Source organism: Abramis brama (genome assembly GCF_963993115.1).
Source record: "Abramis brama genome assembly, chromosome: 20".
Taxonomy (NCBI): Eukaryota; Metazoa; Chordata; class Actinopteri; order Cypriniformes; family Leuciscidae; genus Abramis; species Abramis brama.
The window spans coordinates 35,011,730-35,034,982 of NC_139982.1; the positions used below are offsets into that span (position 1 = coordinate 35,011,730).

Consider the following 23,253-nt stretch of genomic DNA (forward strand, 5'->3'; position numbering starts at 1 on the left):
TGTGTGTGTGTGTGTGTTAGTGCTGGTTAACGGTTTGGAGTGTGTGTGTGTTAGTGCTGGTTAATGGTTTGGAGTGTGTGTGTGTTAGTGCTGGTTAACGGTTTGGAGTGTGTGTGTGTTAGTGCTGGTTAATGGTTTGGAGTGTGTGTGTGTTAGTGCTGGTTAACGGTTTGGAGTGTGTGTGTGTTAGTGCTGGTTAATGGTTTGGAGTGTGTGTGTGTTAGTGCTGGTTAACGGTTTGGAGTGTGTGTGTGTTAGTGCTGGTTCACTAGTTCACACTTACAAATAAGTCAGATAGAATAAATGCGTATAAATGCGGGCTCGGTATTCGGCCCGAACCCAGAGTACTCCCCCAGTATTCCTGGCTGTAAAAGATTGAGCCAAGAGTGAGGAGTCGGGGTGGTGGAGGGATGCTGGAAAACTGTCAAGGAATATTAGGTGAGTTGACAGAGTGGATATATATATACTTCTTGTCATGCTGATTAGGGTAGACGTAATTGTTTGATGACGAGTAGATTGGATTGATTATTTGAACGTGCTCCTCCCGAACTTTGTTTATAAAACATAATTTAATGGTTTGGAGTGTGTGTGTGTGTGTGTGTGTGTGTGTGTGTGTTAGTGCTGGTTAACGGTTTGGAGTGTGTGTGTGTGTGTTAGTGCTGGTTAATGGTTTGGAGTGTGTGTGCGTTTGGTTTATATTACATTGTGGGAACCAAAGGTCCCCACAAGGATAGTAAAACCTGAGATCACCTCCATTGTGGGGACCAGCCAGCGGATCCTCATGAGGGAAATGGGTTAATAAACATACTAAATTATATTTTTTTGAAAATGTAAAAATGCAGAAAGTTTTCTGTGATGGGTAGGTTTAGTGTAAGGCAGGGTTCACCAATCTCGGTCCTGGAGGGCCGCTGTCCTGCAGAGTTTAGCTCCAACCCCAATTAAACACACCTGAACCAGCTAATCAAGGTCTCACTAGGCATACTAGAAACTTTCAAACAGGTGTGTTGGAGCTGGTTGGAGCTAAACTCTGCAGGACAGCGGCCCTCCAGGACCGAGATTGGTGAACCCTGGTGTAAGGAGATAGAATATACAGTTTGTACAGTATAAAAACCATTAAGTCTATGGAGAGTTCCCACAAATGTCAGGAATGTCAGATGTCGTTGATCGTCTGGTGTGTGTTTGATGAATCGGGTCTGTGGGTTAATCTGGTTCACATGAAGGATCCTGAATTCTGGCCAATGGCAGTGCGGCTTGTGTGTGTGTGAGTGTGTGATATTAGACTGGCGTCTTCATCTGAATATGTGTTAGACCGGTTTACCCAGCAGCCCCGGCTGATGATGTCAGATGATCTTCATGAACGCTCGAGTCGTGATCGGAAGATGAGTTCAGTTTATTTCAGTGTTTCATGCGTGTGTGAGGCGTGTGTTTCATGCGCGTTTGTTTTATGCGTGTGTGAGGCGTGTGTGTGAGGCGTGTTTCATGCATGTGTGAGGCGTGTGTAAGGCGTGTGTTTCATGCATGTGTGAGGCGTGTTTCATGTGTGTGTGAGGCGTGTTTCATGCGTGTGTGAGGCGTGTGTTTCATGTGCATGAGGCGTGTTTCATGCGTGTGTGAGGCGTGTTTCATGTGCGTGAGGCCGTGTTTCATGAGTGTGTGAGGCGTGTGTTTCATGCGCGTTTGTTTTATGCGTGTGTGAGGCGTGTGTGTGAGGCGTGTTTCATGCATGTGTGAGGCGTGTGTAAGGCGTGTGTTTCATGCATGTGTGAGGCGTGTGTTTCATGTGCATGAGGCGTGTTTCATGCGTGTGTGAGGCGTGTTTCATGTGCGTGAGGCCGTGTTTCATGAGTGTGTGAGGCGTGTGTTTCATGCGCGTTTGTTTTATGCGTGTGTGAGGCGTGTGTGTGAGGCGTGTTTCATGCATGTGTGAGGCGTGTGTAAGGCGTGTGTTTCATGCATGTGTGAGGCGTGTTTCATGTGTGTGTGAGGCGTGTTTCATGCATGTGTGAGGCGTGTGTTTCATGTGCATGAGGCGTGTTTCATGCGTGTGTGAGGCGTGTTTCATGTGCGTGAGGCCGTGTTTCATGAGTGTGTGAGGCGTGTGTTTCATGAGTGTGTAAGGCGTGTTTCATGTGCATGAGGCGTGTTTCATGCGTGTGTGAGGCGTGTATTTCATGCGTGTGTGAGGCGTGTGTTTCATGCATGTGTGAGGCGTGTGTTTCATGAGTGTGTGAGGCGTGTGTTTCTATGAGTGTGTGAGGCTTGTTTCATGCGTGTGTTTCATGCATGTGTGAGGCGTGTGTTTCATGCGTGTATGAGGCGTTTCATGAGTGTGTGAGGCGTGTGTTTCTATGAGTGTGTGAGGCGTGTGTTTCATGAGTGTGAGGCGTGTGTAAGGCGTGTTTCATGCATGTGTGAGGCGTGTGTTTCATGAGTGTGTGAGGCGTGTTTCATGCGTGTCTGAGGCGTGTTTCATGCACGTTTGTTTCATGCGTGTGTGAGGCGTGTGTGTGAGGCGTGTTTCATGCGTGTGTGAGGCGTGTGTAAGGCGTGTGTTTCATGCATGTGTGAGGCGTGTGTTTCATGCGTGTATGAGGCGTTTCATGAGTGTGTGAGGCGTGTGTTTCTATGAGTGTGTGAGGCTTGTTTCATGCGTGTGTGAGGCGTGTGTTTCATGCATGTGTGAGGCGTGTGTTTCATGCGTGTATGAGGCGTTTCATGAGTGTGTGAGGCGTGTGTTTCTATGAGTGTGTGAGGCGTGTGTTTCATGAGTGTTGAGGCGTGTGTAAGGCGTGTTTCATGCATGTGTGAGGCGTGTGTTTCATGCGTGTTTGAGGCGTGTGTTTCATGCGTGTGTGAGGCGTGTTTCATGCGTGTGTAAGGCGTGTGTTTCATGAGTGTGTGAGGCGTGTGTTTCATGAGTGTGTGAGGCGTGTTTCATGCATGTGTGAAGCGTGTGTTTCATGAGTGTGTGAGGCGTGTGTTTTATGAGTGTGTGAGGCGTGTTTCATGCGTGTATTTCATGCGTGTGTGAGGCTTGTTTCATGCGTGTGTGAGGCGTGTGTTTCATGCGTGTGTGAGGCGTGTTTCATGCGTGTGTAAGGCGTGTGTTTCATGCGTGTTTGAGACGTTTGTTTCATGTATGTTTGAGGCGTGTGTTTCATGCGTGTGTGAGGCGTGTGTTTCATGCGTGTGTGAGGCGTGTATTTCATGCATGTGTGAGGCGTGTTTCATGCTTGTGTAAGGCGTGTGTTTCATGCGTGTTTGAGGCGTTTGTTTCATGCGTGTTTGAGGCCTGTTTCATGCGTGTGGGAGGCTTGTGTTTCATGCGTGTGTGAGGCGTGTTTCATGCGTGTTTGAGGTGTGTGTTTCATGCGTGTGTGAGGCGTGTTTCATGAGAGTGTCAGGCGTGTGTTTCATGCGTGTGTAAGGCGTTTCATGCTTGTTTGAGGTGTGTGTTTCCTGCGTGTGTGAGGCGTGTTTCATGCGTGTTTGAGGTGTGTGTTTCCTGCGTGTGTGAGGCGTGTTTCATGGTGTGTGAGGCGTGTTTCATGCGTGTGTGAGGCGTGTGTTTCATGAAGTGTGTGAGGGGTGTTTCATGCGTGTGTTTCATGCGTGTGTGAGGCGTGTTTCATGAGTGTGTGAGGCGTGTTTCATGCGTGTGTGAGGCGTGTGTTTCTTGCGTGTGTGAGCGGTGTTTCATGCGTGTTTCATGCTTGTGTGAGGCGTGTGTTTCATGCGTGTGTGAGGCGTGTGTTTCATGAGTGTGTGAGGCGTGTGTTTCATGAGTGTGTGAGGCATGTGTTTCATGAGTGTGTGAGGCGTGTGTTTCATGCGTGTGTAAGGCGTGTGTTTCATGAGTGTGTGAGGCGTGTGTTTCATGAGTGTGTGAGGCATGTGTAAGGCGTGTTTCATGCATGTGTGAGGCGAGTGTTTCATGAGTGTGTGAGGCGTGTGTTTCATGAGTGTGTGAGGCGTGTGTTTCATGAGTGTGTGATGCGTTTCATGCGTGTGTGAGGCGTGTTTCATGCGTGTGTGAGGCTTGTGTTTCATGCGTGTGTGAGGCTTGTGTTTCATGCGTGTGTGAGGCTTGTGTTTCATGCGTGTTTGAGGCGTGTGTTTCATGCCCTGAAACAGGCCCTGAAACTGCTCTTCCCAGCATGCATCTGTGCAATCACTGTCCAGCGGGGGACACACACACACACAAACACACACACACACACACACACACACACACACTCACTCGCTCCGCACGACACACACACACACACACACACACACACTCGCTCGCTCCGCATGACACACACACACAGACACTTATTCACGTACGCACGACAATAAAGCCACTTGAGTTTGATTGACAGCGCTGCCATTTAATGAGCAGCAGGAGATGGATTGAAGCGATGCGCATTTACTGTCTCACACACACACACACACATACACACTCTCTCTAACACACACACTCACACAATATTCTCCCACAGGCACGTAACAGGACACAGACTCATAATGTAGAAACACATAAACAGAGTTTAATCTGTGTGAGTGTGACAGTTTCATGTTCAACACACACACACACACACACACACACACACACACACACACACACACACACACACACACACAGCTCTTGCAGATTAGTCAGCGTTTTCCAGAGGCCAGATCGATTCTCACTAATGGAATGGAAGGATTAGACACACACACACACACACACACCGCTGTGGTTTAATTGAAAAGTGTGTGTGTGTGTGTGTGTGTGTGTGTGTGTGAGAGAGAGAGAGAGAGAGAGAGAGGGAGAGAGTGTGTGATTACACAAAAAACAACACTGATTAGATCAAACTGTGTTTGTGTTTATTGAAGTGTGTGTGTGTGTGTGTGTGTGTGTAAGAGCTCTAGCCTGTGCTGAACTCACCATCACAATGTCTTCTACATAGTTGCTAGGTGTTGTGCGTGGTTGCTAGGGTGTTGTGCATGGTTGCTAGGGTGTTGTGCGTGGTTGCTAGGGTGTTGTGCATGGTTGCTAGGGTGTTTGTTCAATGACATTCTGGTATCTCGATGTGCCTCGTGTGCCTTCTTCAACCTGCTGCTCTCAAGAGATGATATCGGTATAGGTCAAAGGTCGGGGATGATGTCGCCAAAGGTCAGAGGTCATGGCATCGTATGTGTAAGTGTGTGTGAGTGTGTTCAGCTTTAGTTTGTTTCCTGATTTGACTAATGTGTCCAGAAGGGAGTTTATTCTGATTTGATGAACTGGGCGATTAGTAGTTGCATTCTCTCCTCAGATGTTCCTCAGATGTTCCTCAGATGTTCCTCGTGGATCTTCAGGTTCTGATCTCAGCACATGCTCAGATCTTCAGTGGAAACTGGCTCATTTCTCTGTGATATTGAAGGTATTTTTAGCGTGTGACGGAGGCCTGAAGGGAGAGACTCATTTAGAAGTCGATTAGAAAGGATCCGCTCGTCTGATGTGAATCAGTGTGAGATACAGACTCAGTTACTCCTGAACTAGTTTATTAAATGGTTTAAAAATGTTTTTTATCGGTTATACAAGCGTTAAGGGAACAACTTTATCAATCTTCAAACGTTACTTTCTCTGAACGTTCTAAAACAAGTAGTAACATTTAAAAAATCTTAGATGGAACATCCAACTAGGAAAGTGTTTCATGAACGATGTATAAATAACGTTTTGAGAACATTATTAAAGACCAGATAACTTTGAACAAACGTCAACTATAACGTTACTGGAATCTTCCGAGAACGTTCACTGTTATCTGGGATTGGAATGTGAGTGTGATGATTTATGTCTGAAGGCGTCTCGAGCTTATGGATGCTCGTGTGTGAGTGTGTGCGTGCACGTGTGTGTGCGTGTGCACGTGTGTGTGTGTGTGTGTGTGTGTGTCAGATGAAGCCGCTGGTCTTGTTTTCTGCTCTTTTACCTGCTCTGCTTCAAGAACAGTAAACGAGTCTCGGAGAGCGTGAGGATAAGTGTTTTTTCTCTGGCCTGAACGGCTAAAGTGTTTTCAGATCGATGGCTTCCTCTGCGATGGAGAGTGTAAATGCATTGAAGTGGTCAAACCCATTACTGTAGAAGAGCAGAAACACTCTTAAACTCCGTCTTCACTGTGCCATAGCCTGTGTTTACTGCGGTCCCATGTTTACTGCGGTACTGTTAACAGCGGAATCGCTTTTACTGCGGTACTGTTTACTACGGATCCGTGTTTACTGCGGTACTGTGTTTACTATGGATCCGTGTTAACTGCGGAACCGTGTTTACTGCGGTACTGTGTTTACTGCGGTACTGTGTTTACTGTGGAACCGTGTTTACTACGGTACTGTGTTTACTGCGGAACCGTGTTTACTGCGGTACTGTGTTTACTGTGGAACCGTGTTTACTGCGGTACTGTGTTTACTGCGGAACCTTGTTTACTGCGGTACTGTGTTTACTGCGGTACTGTGTACTGTGGTACTGTGTTTACTGCGGAACCGTGTTTACTGCGGTACTGTGTTTACTGCGGTACTGTGTTTACTGCGGAACCGTGTTTACTGCGGAACCGTGTTTACTGCGGTACTGTGTTTACTGAGGAACCGTGTTTACTGAGGAACCGTGTTTACTGCGGAACCGTGTTTACTGCGGTACTGTGTTTACTGCGGAACCGTGTTTACTGCGGTACTGTGTTTACTGCGGAACCGTGTTTACTGCGGTACTGTGTTTACTGCGGAACCGTGTTTACTGCGGTACCGTGTTTACTGAGGAACCGTGTTTACTGCGGTACTGTTTACTGCGGAACCGTGTTTACTGCGGTACTGTGTTTACTGAGGAACCGTGTTTACTGCGGAACCGTGTTTACTACGGAACCGTGTTTACTGCGGTACTGTGTTTACTGCGGAACCGTGTTTACTGAGGAACCGTGTTTACTGCGGTACTGTGTTTACTGCGGAACCGTGTTTACTGCGGTACCGTGTTTACTGCGGTACTGTGTTTACTGCGGAACCGTGTTTACTGAGGAACCGTGTTTACTGCGGTACTGTGTTTACTACGGAACCGTGTTTACTGCGGAACCGTGTTTACTGCGGTACTGTGTTTACTGCGGTACTGTGTTTACTGCGGAACCGTGTTTACTGCGGAACCGTGTTTACTGCGGTACTGTGTTTACTGAGGAACCGTGTTTACTGAGGAACCGTGTTTACTGCGGTACTGTGTTTACTGCGGAACCGTGTTTACTGCGGTACCGTGTTTACTGAGGAACCGTGTTTACTGCGGTACTGTTTACTGTGGAACCGTGTTTACTGCGGTACTGTGTTTACTGAGGAACCGTGTTTACTGCGGAACCGTGTTTACTACGGAACCGTGTTTACTGCGGTACTGTGTTTACTGCGGAACCGTGTTTACTGAGGAACCGTGTTTACTGCGGTACTGTGTTTACTGCGGAACCGTGTTTACTGCGGTACCGTGTTTACTGCGGTACTGTGTTTACTGCGGAACCGTGTTTACTGAGGAACCGTGTTTACTGCGGTACTGTGTTTACTACGGAACCGTGTTTACTACGGAACCGTGTTTACTGCGGTACTGTGTTTACTGCGGAACCGTGTTTACTGAGGAACCGTGTTTACTGCGGTACTGTGTTTACTGCGGAACCGTGTTTACTGCGGTACCGTGTTTACTGCGGTACTGTGTTTACTGCGGAACCGTGTTTACTGAGGAACCGTGTTTACTGCGGTACTGTGTTTACTGCGGAACCGTGTTTACTGCGGTACCGTGTTTACTGCGGTACTGTGTTTACTGCGGAACCGTGTTTACTGAGGAACCGTGTTTACTGCGGTACTGTGTTTACTGCGGAACCGTGTTTACTGCGGTACCGTGTTTACTGCGGTACTGTGTTTACTGCGGAACCGTGTTTACTGAGGAACCGTGTTTACTGCGGTACTGTGTTTACTACGGAACCGTGTTTACTGCGGAACCGTGTTTACTACGGAACCGTGTTTACTGCGGTACTGTGTTTACTGCGGAACCGTGTTTACTGCGGAACCGTGTTTACTGCGGAACCGTGTTTACTACGGAACCGTGTTTACTGCGCTACTGTGTTTACTGCGGAATCGTGTTTACTGCGGTACTGTGTTTACTGCGTTACTGTGTTTACTGCGGAACCGTGTTTACTGCGGAACCGTGTTTACTGCGGTACTGTGTTTACTGCGTTACTGTGTTTACTGCGGAACCGTGTTTACTGCGGAACCGTGTTTACTACGGAACCGTGTTTACTGCGGAACCGTGTTTACTACGGAACCGTGTTTACTGCGGAACCGTGTTTACTGCGCTACTGTGTTTACTGCGGAATCGTGTTTACTGCGGTACTGTGTTTACTGCGTTACTGTGTTTACTGCGGAACCGTGTTTACTGCGGAACCGTGTTTACTACGGAACCGTGTTTACTGCGGAACCGTGTTTACTGCGGAACCGTGTTTACTGCGGAACCGTGTTTACTACGGAACCGTGTTTACTGCGGAACCGTGTTTACTGCGCTACTGTGTTTACTGCGGAATCGTGTTTACTGCGGTACTGTGTTTACTGCGTTACTGTGTTTACTGCGGAACCGTGTTTACTGCGGAACCGTGTTTACTACGGAACCGTGTTTACTGCGGAACCGTGTTTACTGCGGAACCGTGTTTACTACGGAACCGTGTTTACTGCGGAACCGTGTTTACTACGGAACCGTGTTTACTGCGGAACCGTGTTTACTACGGAACCGTGTTTACTGCGCTACTGTGTTTACTGCGGAATCGTGTTTACTGAGGAACCGTGTTTACTGCGGTACTGTGTTTACTGCGGTACTGTGTTTACTGTGAGATGTGTGTTGATGGAGTGTGTGTGTGTGTGTGTGTGTGTGTGTGTGTGTGTGTGTGTGTGTGTGTGTGTGTGTGTGTGTTTGTGTGTGTGTGTGTGTGTGTGTGTGTGTGTGTGTGTGTGTGTGTGTGTGTGTGTGTGTGTGTGAGATCTGGCCAGTGTTTGAGTCACGCTCTCGTCTCTGTTTTAGCTGTAAGAATGATTCTGGAAAACCTGAGCAGATCCAGAAGAACACCGAGACCTGCTGCTTCACCAATACTAATGACTTCACATCAATGTGCTCGTCAGAAGCGTCCGACACAGCCAAGAACACACACACACACACACACACACACATGCACACACATTCCTGTGATCAAAGCTAAATTCAGTGTCACATGATCTGTTGTGGAAAATTTAAACTTTAATAATGGTGAGGCTGAAATTGAAAAAGCAAATAATCAAAGTGTCTTTAAAAGCTTTTATTCTTGCAGGAAGGACAATCAGAAAAACACTGAGAACAGAGAAGCTCTGTGTCCGACGCCAGAGTGTGAAGCCCAGCAGTCACACATGTACAGGTCTTCATCCCCGTCAGTTCAAGTGTGACGAGTGTTCACTCATGTAGTGAAACTCTTCATATTTACTATGGTAAATAGAATTCATTGCTGTGACAGTAACACTGGTTTCACCAACACTAACTGGTATTTTGACTGCTATGATAATAATCTGACTAAAATAGACTGATATGAACCCAGCGTGTGTGAGAAGTGTGTGTGTGCTGGACGGATCATGGCGTTATGTAAAGTCTATATCTGTGTTTGTTTCTGTAGCCGACAGCGATGTGCTTCTTCAGTCTGGAGTCTGATCAGGTTCATATGAGCAGTGTGTGTGAATGTTTGATCAGGTTCTGATCAGTGTGTGTGAATGTAAATGTTTGATCAGGTTCATATGAGCAGTGTGTGTGAATGTTTGATCAGGTTCTGAGCAGTGTGTGTGAATGTAAATGTTTGATCAGGTTCTGAGCAGTGTGTGTGAATGTAAATGTTTGATCAGGTTCTGAGCAGTGTGTGTGAATGTAAATGTTTGATCAGGTTCTGATCAGTGTGTGTGTGTGTGAATTTAAATCTGTAACTCGCTGCGTTTGGAAGAGATCGTTCTCCACATCGCTTCAGTGATTTAGCTCATGCTAATATTGCTATTTTAAGTAAAAATCACACTCAATTTGTATATAGAAAAGTTTTAACAGTAACATATAATGCTTCTTTTGTTTAGTTGTTCAAACTCTGAATTGAAGGATTGTTTGAAACATCTGGAGGAAATCTAAAATACTGCTGTTGAATGCGAGACTTCATCATTTGTGATGTTGCACGTTGTGATTGTCTTTGCTGAATGTGTAACATGCTGTTGATGTCGGTCTTATTTCAAGCTTTTTTCTCTGCATTCTGTGTTTATTCACTCCGTCCCTTTGGGAATCTTGCTTAACAGACGCTAATCTATAGATTATTTAATCACTGAGCAGAATAAGAGGGAACAGCACAGAAGAAACACCCAGAATGCATCAGTCAGAAGCACGTCTCTGTACAGATTGTTTACAGTGTTCCTGTCGCTCTGATGTGTGTATATATCATGTGTGTACATACCCATACACAAAAGAAATATATTTGAAATATATTTTCAAAATATATTTTTGGAATATATGCAAATATTTGAAATTGGCCCAATAAATATTTTAGTTAAATATATGTAAATATATTTTCATATATGTTCATATATGTTTTAACTTTTGCAAATTGTTTCATTTGAAATATATTTTGAAATTTAAAAAGTTAACATTTTCACAAGCAAACAACACATTTTCAATTTATTTTTTAGATAGACCACTTCAGCCGTGGATGTGGGCATGGGACAGCAGTGCTCTACCAAAAAGTGGGTGGGTCCTCCCCCAGAAAAATGTTACTAATGCCATTTCATGTATTCTGATGCCTTTTAATTAAACAAGTAAACTAAACTCACCTCCACGTCGTGCATTAAATGCACAGCTATCCGTGGATTAACCTGCTGATACCATGGTCATTTGCCAGCATTGACAACTTAAAGCGATGTTTGCAATATTTGACTGGAAGAGTTAGTTACAACAGGCGGCTTTTTCGTCAGTTGCGGCTCGTTGAGAAATATAATGTAGCGATTCAGCGCTAATGGAGTTTAATTCATTAGGGCATTCCTCAAGTGGAATGGATTTGACTGATGACGCTCTGAAAAGCGAACAGACATATGCGCTGAATGTAAAAGTGAGTGGGTCCAATATTGGTCTTAAAAAGTGGGTGGGTCTTGTCCCACCCATATACAGTGGTTCTGATGTACAGTGGTTCACAGTGATGCACGAACACATGAAGAGGAAACACGTTGGTGTCACGGATGAAAGTGAAACATCAGCACGGCAAGCAAAAACTGTATATCCTCGTTGTATGAAGATGTGAAAATGGTATAGTCTAGTTTAATTCAATGCTACTGTGTAAACAGCTTTGTTTACTAACTTCGGGACAGTCACACTAGATCTATTCTGTATCGAGCATCAGGTTGCGCAATCAGTTCGCTCGCAACATAAGTGATGGATTAAAATAGCGCTACCGCAGAAATAAGTTAAATTAAATGGTGTTTACAAAGTGAAGCACTAAATATAAAGGCAGTTAATAACAGCAGCAGTAAAAGATTGTTTTTTAGTCACTGTAATCACTGTCAGTGGTTTTCAGCGAATGCTTGTGCAGTAATGCATCATTTTTCCTGTACTTTTAGGCCGTGTGTCCACCAAAGCGTTTTTTCAATTGTTTTCAATGGGAGCGCCGCGTTTTTAAAACGCCATGAGCGTAACGAGGCGCTGAGCGTTCAGTGTTTTTTTACAGGTCGCCGAGAGTTGAAGAATGTTCAACTTTGGGTAAAACGCAGCGCTCATCACTGTCACTTTTTACTCAACCGTCCAATCACAGTGGAGGAGGGGCGGGACTAATACCACATCGACCAACCGCGTCCGCCACATTCTGCTTGTACAACGTCAACACGGCTGCGTTCAGCCCCGACAAAACGTTGCACAACGTTTTTTAAACAGAAACGGTGATGCGTTGAACACACTGTTCTGATGACGCAAGAGTTGCAACTACGGCAGCTGAGAAGGCCATTCTTTGTGTTCTTTGTGAAGAATTTTCGGAGCCTGATGAAGTCGGTATAAATATGTGTTTAATACTACAAAATATGCCCGATGTTACAGTTACTGCACTTGCCCAGAACAAAAGAGAACATCCCAGTCGAGTGAAGGGATTGCTGAAACTGAAGCACACATCTTACCTAATTCAGACTAAAACACATCTATTTAGCCTCACATACTGACTTTATTTGTAGTTCATACTGTTTTAATACCCTGTATTTTCTTTCTCATTTTTAGGAAAAGCACTTAATTACCATTGTTTATTTCTATACCAAATGTCATACACTTGCAATGAAGCTAAAACTATAAACAACTACATCATTATGTTGATATCCTATATTTTTACAATAAAACTTACGACAAACATGTCTTCTAATATCCTCAGTTGTTGCGTATACCGAGCTGCATCAACACATTTGTAAATTACTTTCCTTGAACCCATTGTGCGAGTTCACTTTAATACCGCGTGCTTTATACACATGTTGCTGCTGATTGGACTGCAGTTCTGACACACCCACCAAACAAGAGAAAACGCATCTCAAACCCCGTTGCACACCGGTGCACGCCGCTTCCAGGAAACATGACGTTCAACCCGGAAACCGTAGCAAAACGTTGCGCACCGTTTTGAACTTGAACGTGCCCCAGATGACAACAACAACAAGCATAATGGAACAAAATCATTTAAAACAAGAGCCAGAGAAAATACATTACATTGTATTGACATTTTAATAGAATCAACACAGAAACAAAATATGTGTGAAATGTACGGTGGCCCAGCAGTGCACAACACAACGACATTTAAAAAGCAAACATAAGTTCACAACACAACGAAATAAAGCCACAACACAACGGAAAATCTACAACACAACGAAATAAAGCCACAACACAACGGAAATGCTCCCGACCACTAGAGGGCTCTCGAGCGCGATAAAGTTAGTTTTCCTTGCCATTGTTCATTAGAGAGTCAGCAGTCTATAAAAATATATCAACACCACGATTTGTTTTAACAGTATGTAGCTAACCATTGTATATCGACATTTATTAATTCAAAATCACCTACGTGCATTATAGCTGCATATTTATACTCTAGAATGCTTTGACGCGCTACCAGCGCATGATCGCTGAGGGAACGTCTGCCAATTCCTCCAAGTTGTTAAAACGTATAATTTGTATTAATTAAAATTACTTTTAACATTCAAAAACAGACATGTTCAAAATCCAAAGCTTGATTGTATTTGATAGTAGACTGACTTAATACAGGTGACTTTTTTTCAATACCCTTCATGTATTTACAGTAAACAATTTTTTTTTTTAGGAAATTTCTGTAAAAGTTTTTTTTTTCTTTTATCATGTTTCAAAGCTTGTAGTTCCTATTACCCAGACTGACTTACAACAGGTGAAACTGTGCCAATAGCTCCCTGTATGCACAGTACAAGATTAGTTTTTATGCAAACATTAGGCCAAAATCAAGTTTTGTTTTTTTTTTTCATGTCACAAAGCTTGTGGTTCCTAGTGACCAGACTGACTTATTATAGGTGGAATTGTGCCAATTCCTTCCTATTTCACCAAATGGTTTTTATTTTTATTTATCAAATTATATTATAATAAATTATACGTTTTAACCACTTGGTGGAATTGCCAGACGTTCCCTTATGGATCATGCGCTGTGGTAGCGCGTCCAAGCATTCTCGAGTATAAATCAAATACGCAGCTATAATTCATGTAGGTTATTTTGAAGTAATATTTTATGTCGATATACACTGTTAAAACTAATCGTGTTGTGGCTTATTTCCGTTGTGTTGTGGCTTATTTCCGTTGTGTTGTGGCTTTTTTTTGTTGTGTTGTGGCTTTATTTCGTTGTGTTGTAGATTTTCCGTTGTGTTGTGGCTTTATTTCGTTGTGTTGTAGATTTTCCGTTGTGTTGTGGCTTATTTTGTTGTGTTGTGGCTTTATTTCGTTGTGTTGTGGCTTTATTTCGTTGTGTTGTAGATTTTCGTTGTGTTGTGAACTTATGTTTGCTTTTTACATTTCGTTGTGTTGTGCACTACTGGGCCACCGTAGAAATGAGATACTAGTAGTAACACTTTCGCGGAGTCCGTATCATAACAAGCAAAGTGTCTCAACTGAAAAAAACCCCCGCAACGCTGGCAAAACGCTCTCAAGCGCCCACAGCTAGGCGTTTTCAGCGGAGCGCCCACAGCTAGGCGTTTTCAGCGGAGCGCCCACAGCTAGGCGTTTTCACACAGCTAGGCGTTTTCAGCGGAGCGGCCACAACTAGGCGTTTTCAGCAGAGCGGCCACAGCTAGGCGTTTTCAGCGGAGCGGCCACAGCTAGGCGTTTTCAGCGGAGCGCCCACAGCTAGGCGTTTTCAGCGGAGCGCCCACAGCTAGGCGTTTTCAGCGGAGCGCCCACAGCTAGGCGTTTTCAGCAGAGCTCCCACAGCTAGGCGTTTTCAGCAGAGCGGCCACAGCTAGGCGTTTTCAGCGGAGCGCCCACAGCTAGGCGTTTTCAGCGGAGCGGCCACAACTAGGCGTTTTCAGCGGAGCGGCCACAGCTAGGCGTTTTCAGCGGAGCGGCCACAGCTAGGCGTTTTCAGCGGAGCGGCCACAGCTAGGCGTTTTCAGCGGAGCGCCCACAGCTAGGCGTTTTCAGCGGAGCGGCCACAGCTAGGCGTTTTCAGCGGAGCGCCCACAGCTAGGCGTTTTCAGCGGAGCGCCCACAGCTAGGCGTTTTCAGCGGAGCGCCCACAGCTAGGCGTTTTCAGCAGAGCTCCCACAGCTAGGCGTTTTCAGCAGAGCGGCCACAGCTAGGCGTTTTCAGCGGAGCGCCCACAGCTAGGCGTTTTCAGCGGAGCGGCCACAACTAGGCGTTTTCAGCGGAGCGGCCACAGCTAGGCGTTTTCAGCGGAGCGGCCACAGCTAGGCGTTTTCAGCGGAGCGGCCACAGCTAGGCGTTTTCAGCGGAGCGCCCACAGCTAGGCGTTTTCAGCGGAGCGCCCACAGCTAGGCGTTTTCAGCAGAGCGGCCACAGCTAGGCGTTTTCAGCAGAGCGCCCACAGCTAGGCGTTTTCAGCAGAGCGGCCACAGCTAGGCGTTTTCAGCAGAGCGGCCACAGCTAGGCGTTGTCAGCAGAGCGCCCACAGCTAGGCGTTTTCAGCAGAGCGCCCACAGCTAGGCGTTTTCAGCAGAGCGCCCACAGCTAGGCGTTTTCAGCAGAGCGCCCACAGCTAGGCGTTTTCAGCAGAGCGGCCACAGCTAGGCGTTTTCAGCGGAGCGCCCACAGCTAGGCGTTTTCAGCGGAGCGGCCACAACTAGGCGTTTTCAGCGGAGCGGCCACAGCTAGGCGTTTTCAGCGGAGCGGCCACAGCTAGGCGTTTTCAGCGGAGCGGCCACAGCTAGGCGTTTTCAGCGGAGCGCCCACAGCTAGGCGTTTTCAGCGGAGCGCCCACAGCTAGGCGTTTTCAGCAGAGCGGCCACAGCTAGGCGTTTTCAGCAGAGCGCCCACAGCTAGGCGTTTTCAGCAGAGCGGCCACAGCTAGGCGTTTTCAGCAGAGCGGCCACAGCTAGGCGTTGTCAGCAGAGCGCCCACAGCTAGGCGTTTTCAGCAGAGCGCCCACAGCTAGGCGTTTTCAGCAGAGCGCCCACAGCTAGGCGTTTTCAGCAGAGCGCCCACAGCTAGGCGTTTTCAGCGGAGCGGCCACAGCTAGGCGTTTTCAGCGGAGCGGCCACAGCTAGGCGTTTTCAGCGGAGCGGCCACAGCTAGGCGTTTTCAGCGGAGCGGCCACAGCTAGGCGTTTTCAGCGGAGCGCCCACAGCTAGGCGTTTTCAGCAGAGCGCCCACAGCTAGGCGTTTTCAGCGGAGCGCCCACAGCTAGGCATTTTCAGCAGAGCGCCCACAGCTAGGCGTTTCAGCGGAGCGCCCACAGCTAGGCGTTTTCAGCAGAGCGGCCACAGCTAGGCGTTTCAGCGGAGCGGCCACAGCTAGGCGTTTTCAGCGGAGCGGCCACAACTAGGCGTTTTCAGCGGAGCGGCCACAGCTAGGCGTTTTCAGCGGAGCGGCCACAGCTAGGCGTTTTCAGCGGAGCGGCCACAGCTAGGCGTTTTCAGCGGAGCGCCCACAGCTAGGCGTTTTCAGCGGAGCGCCCACAGCTAGGCGTTTTCAGCAGAGCGGCCACAGCTAGGCGTTTTCAGCAGAGCGCCCACAGCTAGGCGTTTTCAGCAGAGCGGCCACAGCTAGGCGTTTTCAGCAGAGCGGCCACAGCTAGGCGTTGTCAGCAGAGCGCCCACAGCTAGGCGTTTTCAGCAGAGCGCCCACAGCTAGGCGTTTTCAGCAGAGCGCCCACAGCTAGGCGTTTTCAGCAGAGCGCCCACAGCTAGGCGTTTTCAGCGGAGCGGCCACAGCTAGGCGTTTTCAGCGGAGCGGCCACAGCTAGGCGTTTTCAGCGGAGCGGCCACAGCTAGGCGTTTTCAGCGGAGCGGCCACAGCTAGGCGTTTTCAGCGGAGCGCCCACAGCTAGGCGTTTTCAGCAGAGCGCCCACAGCTAGGCGTTTTCAGCGGAGCGCCCACAGCTAGGCATTTTCAGCAGAGCGCCCACAGCTAGGCGTTTCAGCGGAGCGCCCACAGCTAGGCGTTTCAGCGGAGCGCCCACAGCTAGGCGTTTTCAGCAGAGCGCCCACAGCTAGGCGTTTCAGCAGAGCGCCCACAGCTAGGCGTTTCAGCGGAGCGCCCACAGCTAGGCGTTTTCAGCAGAGCGCCCACAGCTAGGCGTTTTCAGCAGAGCGGCCACAGCTAGGCGTTTCAGCGGAGCGGCCACAGCTAGGCGTTTCAGCGGAGCGGCCACAGCTAGGCGTTTTCAGCAGAGCTCCCACAGCTAGGCGTTTCAGCGGAGCGGCCACAGCTAGGCGTTTCAGCGGAGCGGCCACAGCTAGGCGTTTTCAGCAGAGCGGCCACAGCTAGGCGTTTCAGCGGAGCGGCCACAGCTAGGCGTTTCAGCGGAGCGGCCACAGCTAGGCGTTTTCAGCGGAGCGCCCACAGCTAGGCATTTTCAGCAGAGCGCCCACAGCTAGGCGTTTCAGCAGAGCGCCCACAGCTAGGCGTTTCAGCGGAGCGCCCACAGCTAGGCGTTTTCAGCAGAGCGCCCACAGCTAGGCGTTTTCAGCAGAGCGGCCACAGCTAGGCGTTTCAGCGGAGCGGCCACAGCTAGGCGTTTCAGCGGAGCGGCCACAGCTAGGCGTTTTCAGCAGAGCTCCCACAGCTAGGCGTTTTCAGCGGAGCGCCCACAGCTAGGCGTTTCAGCGGAGCGCCCACAGCTAGGCGTTTTCAGCAGAGCTCCCACAGCTAGGCGTTTTCAGCAGAGCGGCCACAGCTAGGCGTTTTCAGCGGAGCGGCCACAGCTAGGCGTTTTCAGCGGAGCGGCCACAGCTAGGCGTTTTCAGCGGAGCGCCCACAGCTAGGCGTTTTCAGCACAGCGCCCACAGCTAGGCGTTTTCAGCGGAGCGCCCACAGCTAGGCGTTTTCAGCGGAGCGCCCACAGCTAGGCGTTTTCAGCGGAGCGCCCACAGCTAGGCGTTTTCAGCGGAGCGCCCACAGCTAGGCGTTTCAGCGGAGCGCCCACAGCTAGGCGTTTTCAGCGGAGCGCCCACAGCTAGGCGTTTCAGCGGAGCGCCCACAGCTAGGCGTTTTCAGCGGAGCGCCCACAGCTAGGCGTTTTCAGCGGAGCGCCCACAGCTAGGCGTTTTCAGCGGAGCGCCCACAGCTAGGCGTTTTCAGCGGAGCGCCCACAGCTAGGCGTTTTCAGCGGAGCGCCCACAGCTAGGCGTTTTCAGCGGAGCGCCCACAGCTAGGCGTTTCAGCGGAGCGCCCACAGCTAGGCGTTTTCAGCGGAGCGCCCACAGCTAGGCGTTTTCAGCGGAGCGCCCACAGCTAGGCGTTTTCAGCCGAGCGCCCACAGCTAGGCGTTTTCAGCGGAGCGCCCACAGCTAGGCGTTTTCAGCAGAGCGCCCAGAGCTAGGCGTTTCAGCGGAGCGCCCACAGCTAGGCGTTTTCAGCGGAGCGCCCACAGCTAGGCGTTTTCAGCGGAGCGCCCACAGCTAGGCGTTTTCAGCGGAGCGCCCACAGCTAGGCGTTTTCAGCGGAGCGCCCACAGCTAGGCGTTTTCAGCGGAGCGCCCACAGCTAGGCGTTTTCAGCGGAGCGCCCACAGCTAGGCGTTTTCAGCGGAGCGCCCACAGCTAGGCGTTTTCAGCGGAGCGCCCACAGCTAGGCGTTTTCAGCGGAGCGCCCACAGCTAGGCGTTTCAGCGGAGCGCCCACAGCTAGGCGTTTTCAGCGGAGCGCCCACAGCTAGGCGTTTTCAGCGGAGCGCCCACAGCTAGGCGTTTTCAGCGGAGCGCCCACAGCTAGGCGTTTTCAGCGGAGCGCCCACAGCTAGGCGTTTTCAGCAGAGCGCCCACAGCTAGGCGTTTCAGCGGAGCGCCCACAGCTAGGCGTTTTCAGCGGAGCGCCCACAGCTAGGCATTTTCAGCGGAGCGCCCACAGCTAGGCGTTTTCAGCAGAGCGCCCACAGCTAGGCATTTTCAGCGGAGCGCCCACAGCTAGGCGTTTTCAGCTGGCTAAAAACGCTTTGGTGGACACACGGCCTTAATCAAGCCTGTTAGCTTGCTGCGTACCTCCATTCCGCTCTCTTTTTATAGCATTTGTCTACTATGTAAGGGATAATCCCGCTTATTACATGGCTACCCACTAAATAAATCAATAATTTGAAACAAAATATTGATTTTAAAAAGGAGTTTATTGATTTAAAAATGATTGTATTGCTTCCGCTAAAGAGTCCGTTCCGTTTCTACGGTTAGAATCCTGCGTCCATCCATAGCAACGCTCTGCTTTTCTGGTGTGTTATACTTCGTTATCAAGAAATAGCAGACCGCATTCTACATTGGAATTCAAAATCTGCTGCTTAATATCTTATTACAAACATGTTTGTGTCCTAATTTCATAATGTGAAGTTTATATGAGCAGCACAACTCAATATTTTGTTTTGTTTATTTATATTTTGGATATTTAAAGAAGTTTTACTGTTTAAAAACTGGACAAACTTTTGTGTTTGGGGTTTAAAATGTAAAAATTAAAGATTATATTAGTATAACTCAATGTGTGGCTTTTGCACTTTTTAAAGTACATTTTACACATAAATCCCCTGATTTTGGGTTTTATTTAGTTATAAACAAAAATCAAATAGAATTTTTTTAAAAACGTTTTATCCGATTAATCGAAAAAATAATCGTCCGATTAATCGATTATCAAAATAATCGTTAGTTGCAGCCCTACACTTAACATCATATATTTTTGTTAGATTTCAGAATATATTTCAAAATGATAAATATAAGTGAACAACAATGCAAATACAAGATGACGCAAAAGGGTCAGTTGTTGTTCGTGTACAGTGTTCATCTAACATGAATTGTGATATAGCCAGAAGCCGCTTGTCTGGTGGCTCTCATTGCCACGAGGATGACTTTTTTAATACTTTGGATGATTTTAAAGCAATTACTTGTGGCGTCTGCCAAATGGGCAAAGTTTTGAATCATGTTGAACATAGCCCAATTGCCGTTGGGCAAACATTTATTTGTGAGAACTGCAAGCGCATTGCTGGACTACAAGCATTGGTAATCGGGCTACAGGAAAAGATACAAGAAAGAGACATTATAATTTCAAAACTTCGAGGACATCAGAAACAACTGCTTACTATTAATTCTAGGCTGGTTGAAGATGATGATTCACCTTCGGAGAAAATTGTCTCTTCCACTCCGTTGGTCAACAGCTGGACGAACGTTACAAGGAGAAAACGTAAAGCTGGTAAATCTCTTTTAATACCCCCGGGAAAGTCCCTGTTTCGTCCATCTCCAATATCGGAGGTTGCAGATCCTGTCCCAGTTCAAAACCGCTTTGCTTCGCTGTGTAATACTCAGGAAGTGATCATGGGTGCATTGGATCCTACCTCAGCCATATCCAGGGAAAACACAGTGTGCAGTGGAGAGCGAGAGCGAGATGACCCAGGTTTGTTTTCGTCTTGTGTTTCTCCTGGGCTTCGTGAAGTTGATTGCTCAGTTCGGCCCAAAGAAAATATCAACAACACGTTAATTGCAGCAGCTGGTGTGCCTCGCCGCACTCAACTTACACCAAGCTCAGTTATTGCTGGAAGTTCAATGGTTCGCAAAGTTAAAGTCCCCAATGCCAGAATTCTCTGTTATCCTGGAGCAAGGGTAAAGGATTTAATTGCAGCATTTCCTACAATAAACAAGCAACTCCCCAACACTGAACGCTTTGTTATTCATATCGGCTCTAATGACGTCATGGACAGAAACTCACAGATTCTAAAGAAAGACTTTATAAATCTACTTGGCCTTATCCAAGAAGTACCCGTTGTTTCCGGTCCTATTCCTTCTCTTCGTACAGAAGGTGAGAAATTCAGCCGTTTGTGGTCTCTCCATGTATGGTTACAAAATTATTGTCAAGATAATGGATTTCCCTTTGTTGATAATTTCGATTCTTTTTGGGGAAAATACGAACTTTTTAGTCGTGATAGGTGTCATCCAAATGAAAAAGGGGCTCACCTACTGTCTTCTCATATTGCCTTCCTTCTGAACACTATCAGATGAAGGGACATTGCTAGGACATCTAAATCAAAGGTGGATATTGACAATATGAGCTGCTCATTAATTAATACACAAATGGTTAGATGTGGCACTACAATGGCTAACACTTCAAATCCTGGGCAAGTAATCCCTACCATAATTTCAAAGCGCTTTTCTCATAGACCTACAGATACATTTGGGTTTTCTAGTTATGCTAGGCATAATAATCTCATACTTATTAATTTATTTAGCAATGTAAGCACTTGTAATCTGCCTATATTAGCTCCTTTGCAAACATCATATTGCCCCTCTGATTTTAAAACAAGACAAGGGCTTGGGTTAATGCACATTAATGTCCGAAGTATCATCCCTAAACTTGACATGCTAGACTTGTGGGTAAATGATTCCAAACCTGACATTTTAGTGTGTTCTGAAACCTGGCTTAAATCCTCTGATGGTGATGATGTTATTGCAATTAATGATTATAATGTCTTTAGATGTGAAGGGCGGAGGTGTCTGCATGTATGTACATAAGGATTTTAAGGCCACAAAATCTTTTAGTATGTCTGTTCCTAAACAATTTGAGCTTCTTGTTATTAATGTTGAAATCTTTTGTAATGTGTTTGTCTCTGTTGTTGGAGTTTATCGCCCTCCATCTGCTACACAGGAAGCAGTCACTTCTATTTCTGATTTACTTACTCCCTTTTTAGAAAATGAGATTGTGATACTTGGTGATTTTAATTTAAATTGGTTATCCCCTTCTTCTGCTTATTTTAGAACAGCTTGTGTTGAAATGAACTTGTCACAATTGATCATGGAACCTACTCGAGTTAATTTAAAAGACCCTTCAAGATCAACTCTGATAGATATAATCCTTACGAATAATCCTCATAAATACCCTCATAGTGGTGTCTTTGCTATGGACCTTAGTGATCACTCTTCTATAGTCTGTGTTAGAAACACTAAATTAATTAAAACCAAACCCCGATTTGTTACAAAAAGGAGTTTAAAAAATCTAGATAATGAAGGGTTTCTCCGTGATCTTTATTACTCTGATTTACCAAGTGTTTTTAATATTTTAGACGTGGAATTGGCTTTTGAAACATTTAAAAGAATTTTTAATTTAGTGGCAGACAAATATGCTCCTATGAGGACATATAGAACTAAAGACAGGATAAACCCATGGTTCACTACAGAACTTTCAGAATTATTGCAGTTAAGAAATAAAGCTTGGCCTAAAGCCAGGCAAACTGGACTAGGTGGTGACTGGCTTACATTTAAGCAACTCAGAAACAAGTGCACCATCTCTGTGAAAAAGGCAAAATCAAGTTATTATTTAAATACAATTTCTAGTAGTCAAGGTGATCCGACTAAATTTTGGAAAGCCATAAAATACCTGAAACGAAGTTGCCACTCCTCTCTGCCTAATACCATTACATTTCATTCTAAAACTGTAAATGACAAAATTGAAATATGTGATGCGTTTAATCAACATTTTGTTACAGCTGGTAATTTGTTTGAGGGTGGAAATTGTAATGACGTGGTGCTCCCAGAAAGGTCTGATGAGAAACAGCTCTCTCTATCAATATATTGTTAGATGAAGTTGTGAACCCATCTTTCTCATTTCAGTGGGTTAGCTCCGAGGAAGTTTTCAAAGCTCTTTTAACTATTGATATAAAAACTGCTACTGGAGCAGATGATCTTAATCCCTGTCTTTTGCAGATTGCTGCAACTATTATTGCTGAGCCACTTGCCCACATTTTTAACTTATCCTTGTTAACAGGAATAATTCCTAAGGTTTGGAAGACGTCCCTCGTTCATCCACTTTTTAAATGTGGTGATCCCAGTGATTTAAACAATTATAGACCCATTTCAAGGCTTTCATGTCTTGTGAAAATATTTGAGAAAATAGTAAATCTGCAGTTGCGCTCCTTTTTAGACGAACATTGTATTTTGAAAACATATCAGTCATGTTTCAGACCTGGTCATAGCACCACCTCTGCTGTTACTCGGGTACTGGATGACATTATAAGTGGTATGGATAAAAAGAAGCATTGTGCAGCCCTGTTTATAGATCTATCGAAGGCTTTCGACACTGTGGATCATTCTTTACTTCTAAATAGACTGTCATCAATTGGATTAGACCTGACGGCCTGCAGATGGTTTGAAAATTATCTGACAAATAGAACTCAGTGTGTTTCCACTGATGGTGTTAAATCAGGTTTTCTTGAGCTTTTGAAGGGCGTCCCACAGGGATCGATTTTAGGTCCAGTTCTTTTTTCTATTTATATCAATAATATTGGTTCAGCTATAAAAAATTGTCACCTTCACCTCTATGCTGATGATACGGTTATTTCTGCTATTGCCCCTACAGCTGACCAGGCCCATTTAGAGCTACAGTCTGCCTTTACAGCTACAGAAGGTCTTTGTTGAATTGAAACTGGTAGTTAACGTAGGTAAAACCAAGTACATGCTTTTTTCAAATAGACAACAGAAAATAGGTGATGATTTATGTTTTTGCGCATTGGATGGTGCCTCTATTGACCGTGTTCATGTTTATAAATATTTGGGGATCTGGATTGATGACAGGCTCTCCTTTAAAACGCATG

The 23,253-nt window shown here is 46.4% G+C and overlaps 1 protein-coding gene across 3 annotated transcripts in view; it reads left to right on the plus strand.

Annotated features, from left to right (window-relative positions):
* cntn1a (contactin 1a) overlaps positions 1 to 23,253 on the plus strand; it is a 73,068-nt gene that overhangs the window by 2,537 nt on the left and 47,278 nt on the right. Inside the window, exon 1 of one of the 3 annotated variants that reach the window (XM_084095610.1) lies at positions 11,183 to 11,296. The exons of 1 other annotated variant lie outside the window; for it this stretch is intronic. The gene's annotated coding sequence lies outside the window, so the exon portion shown is untranslated. Of the gene's footprint in view, positions 1 to 11,182; positions 11,297 to 23,253 lie in introns of those variants that run through there. One more of the 3 variants, XM_084095609.1, reaches the window with a different exon arrangement.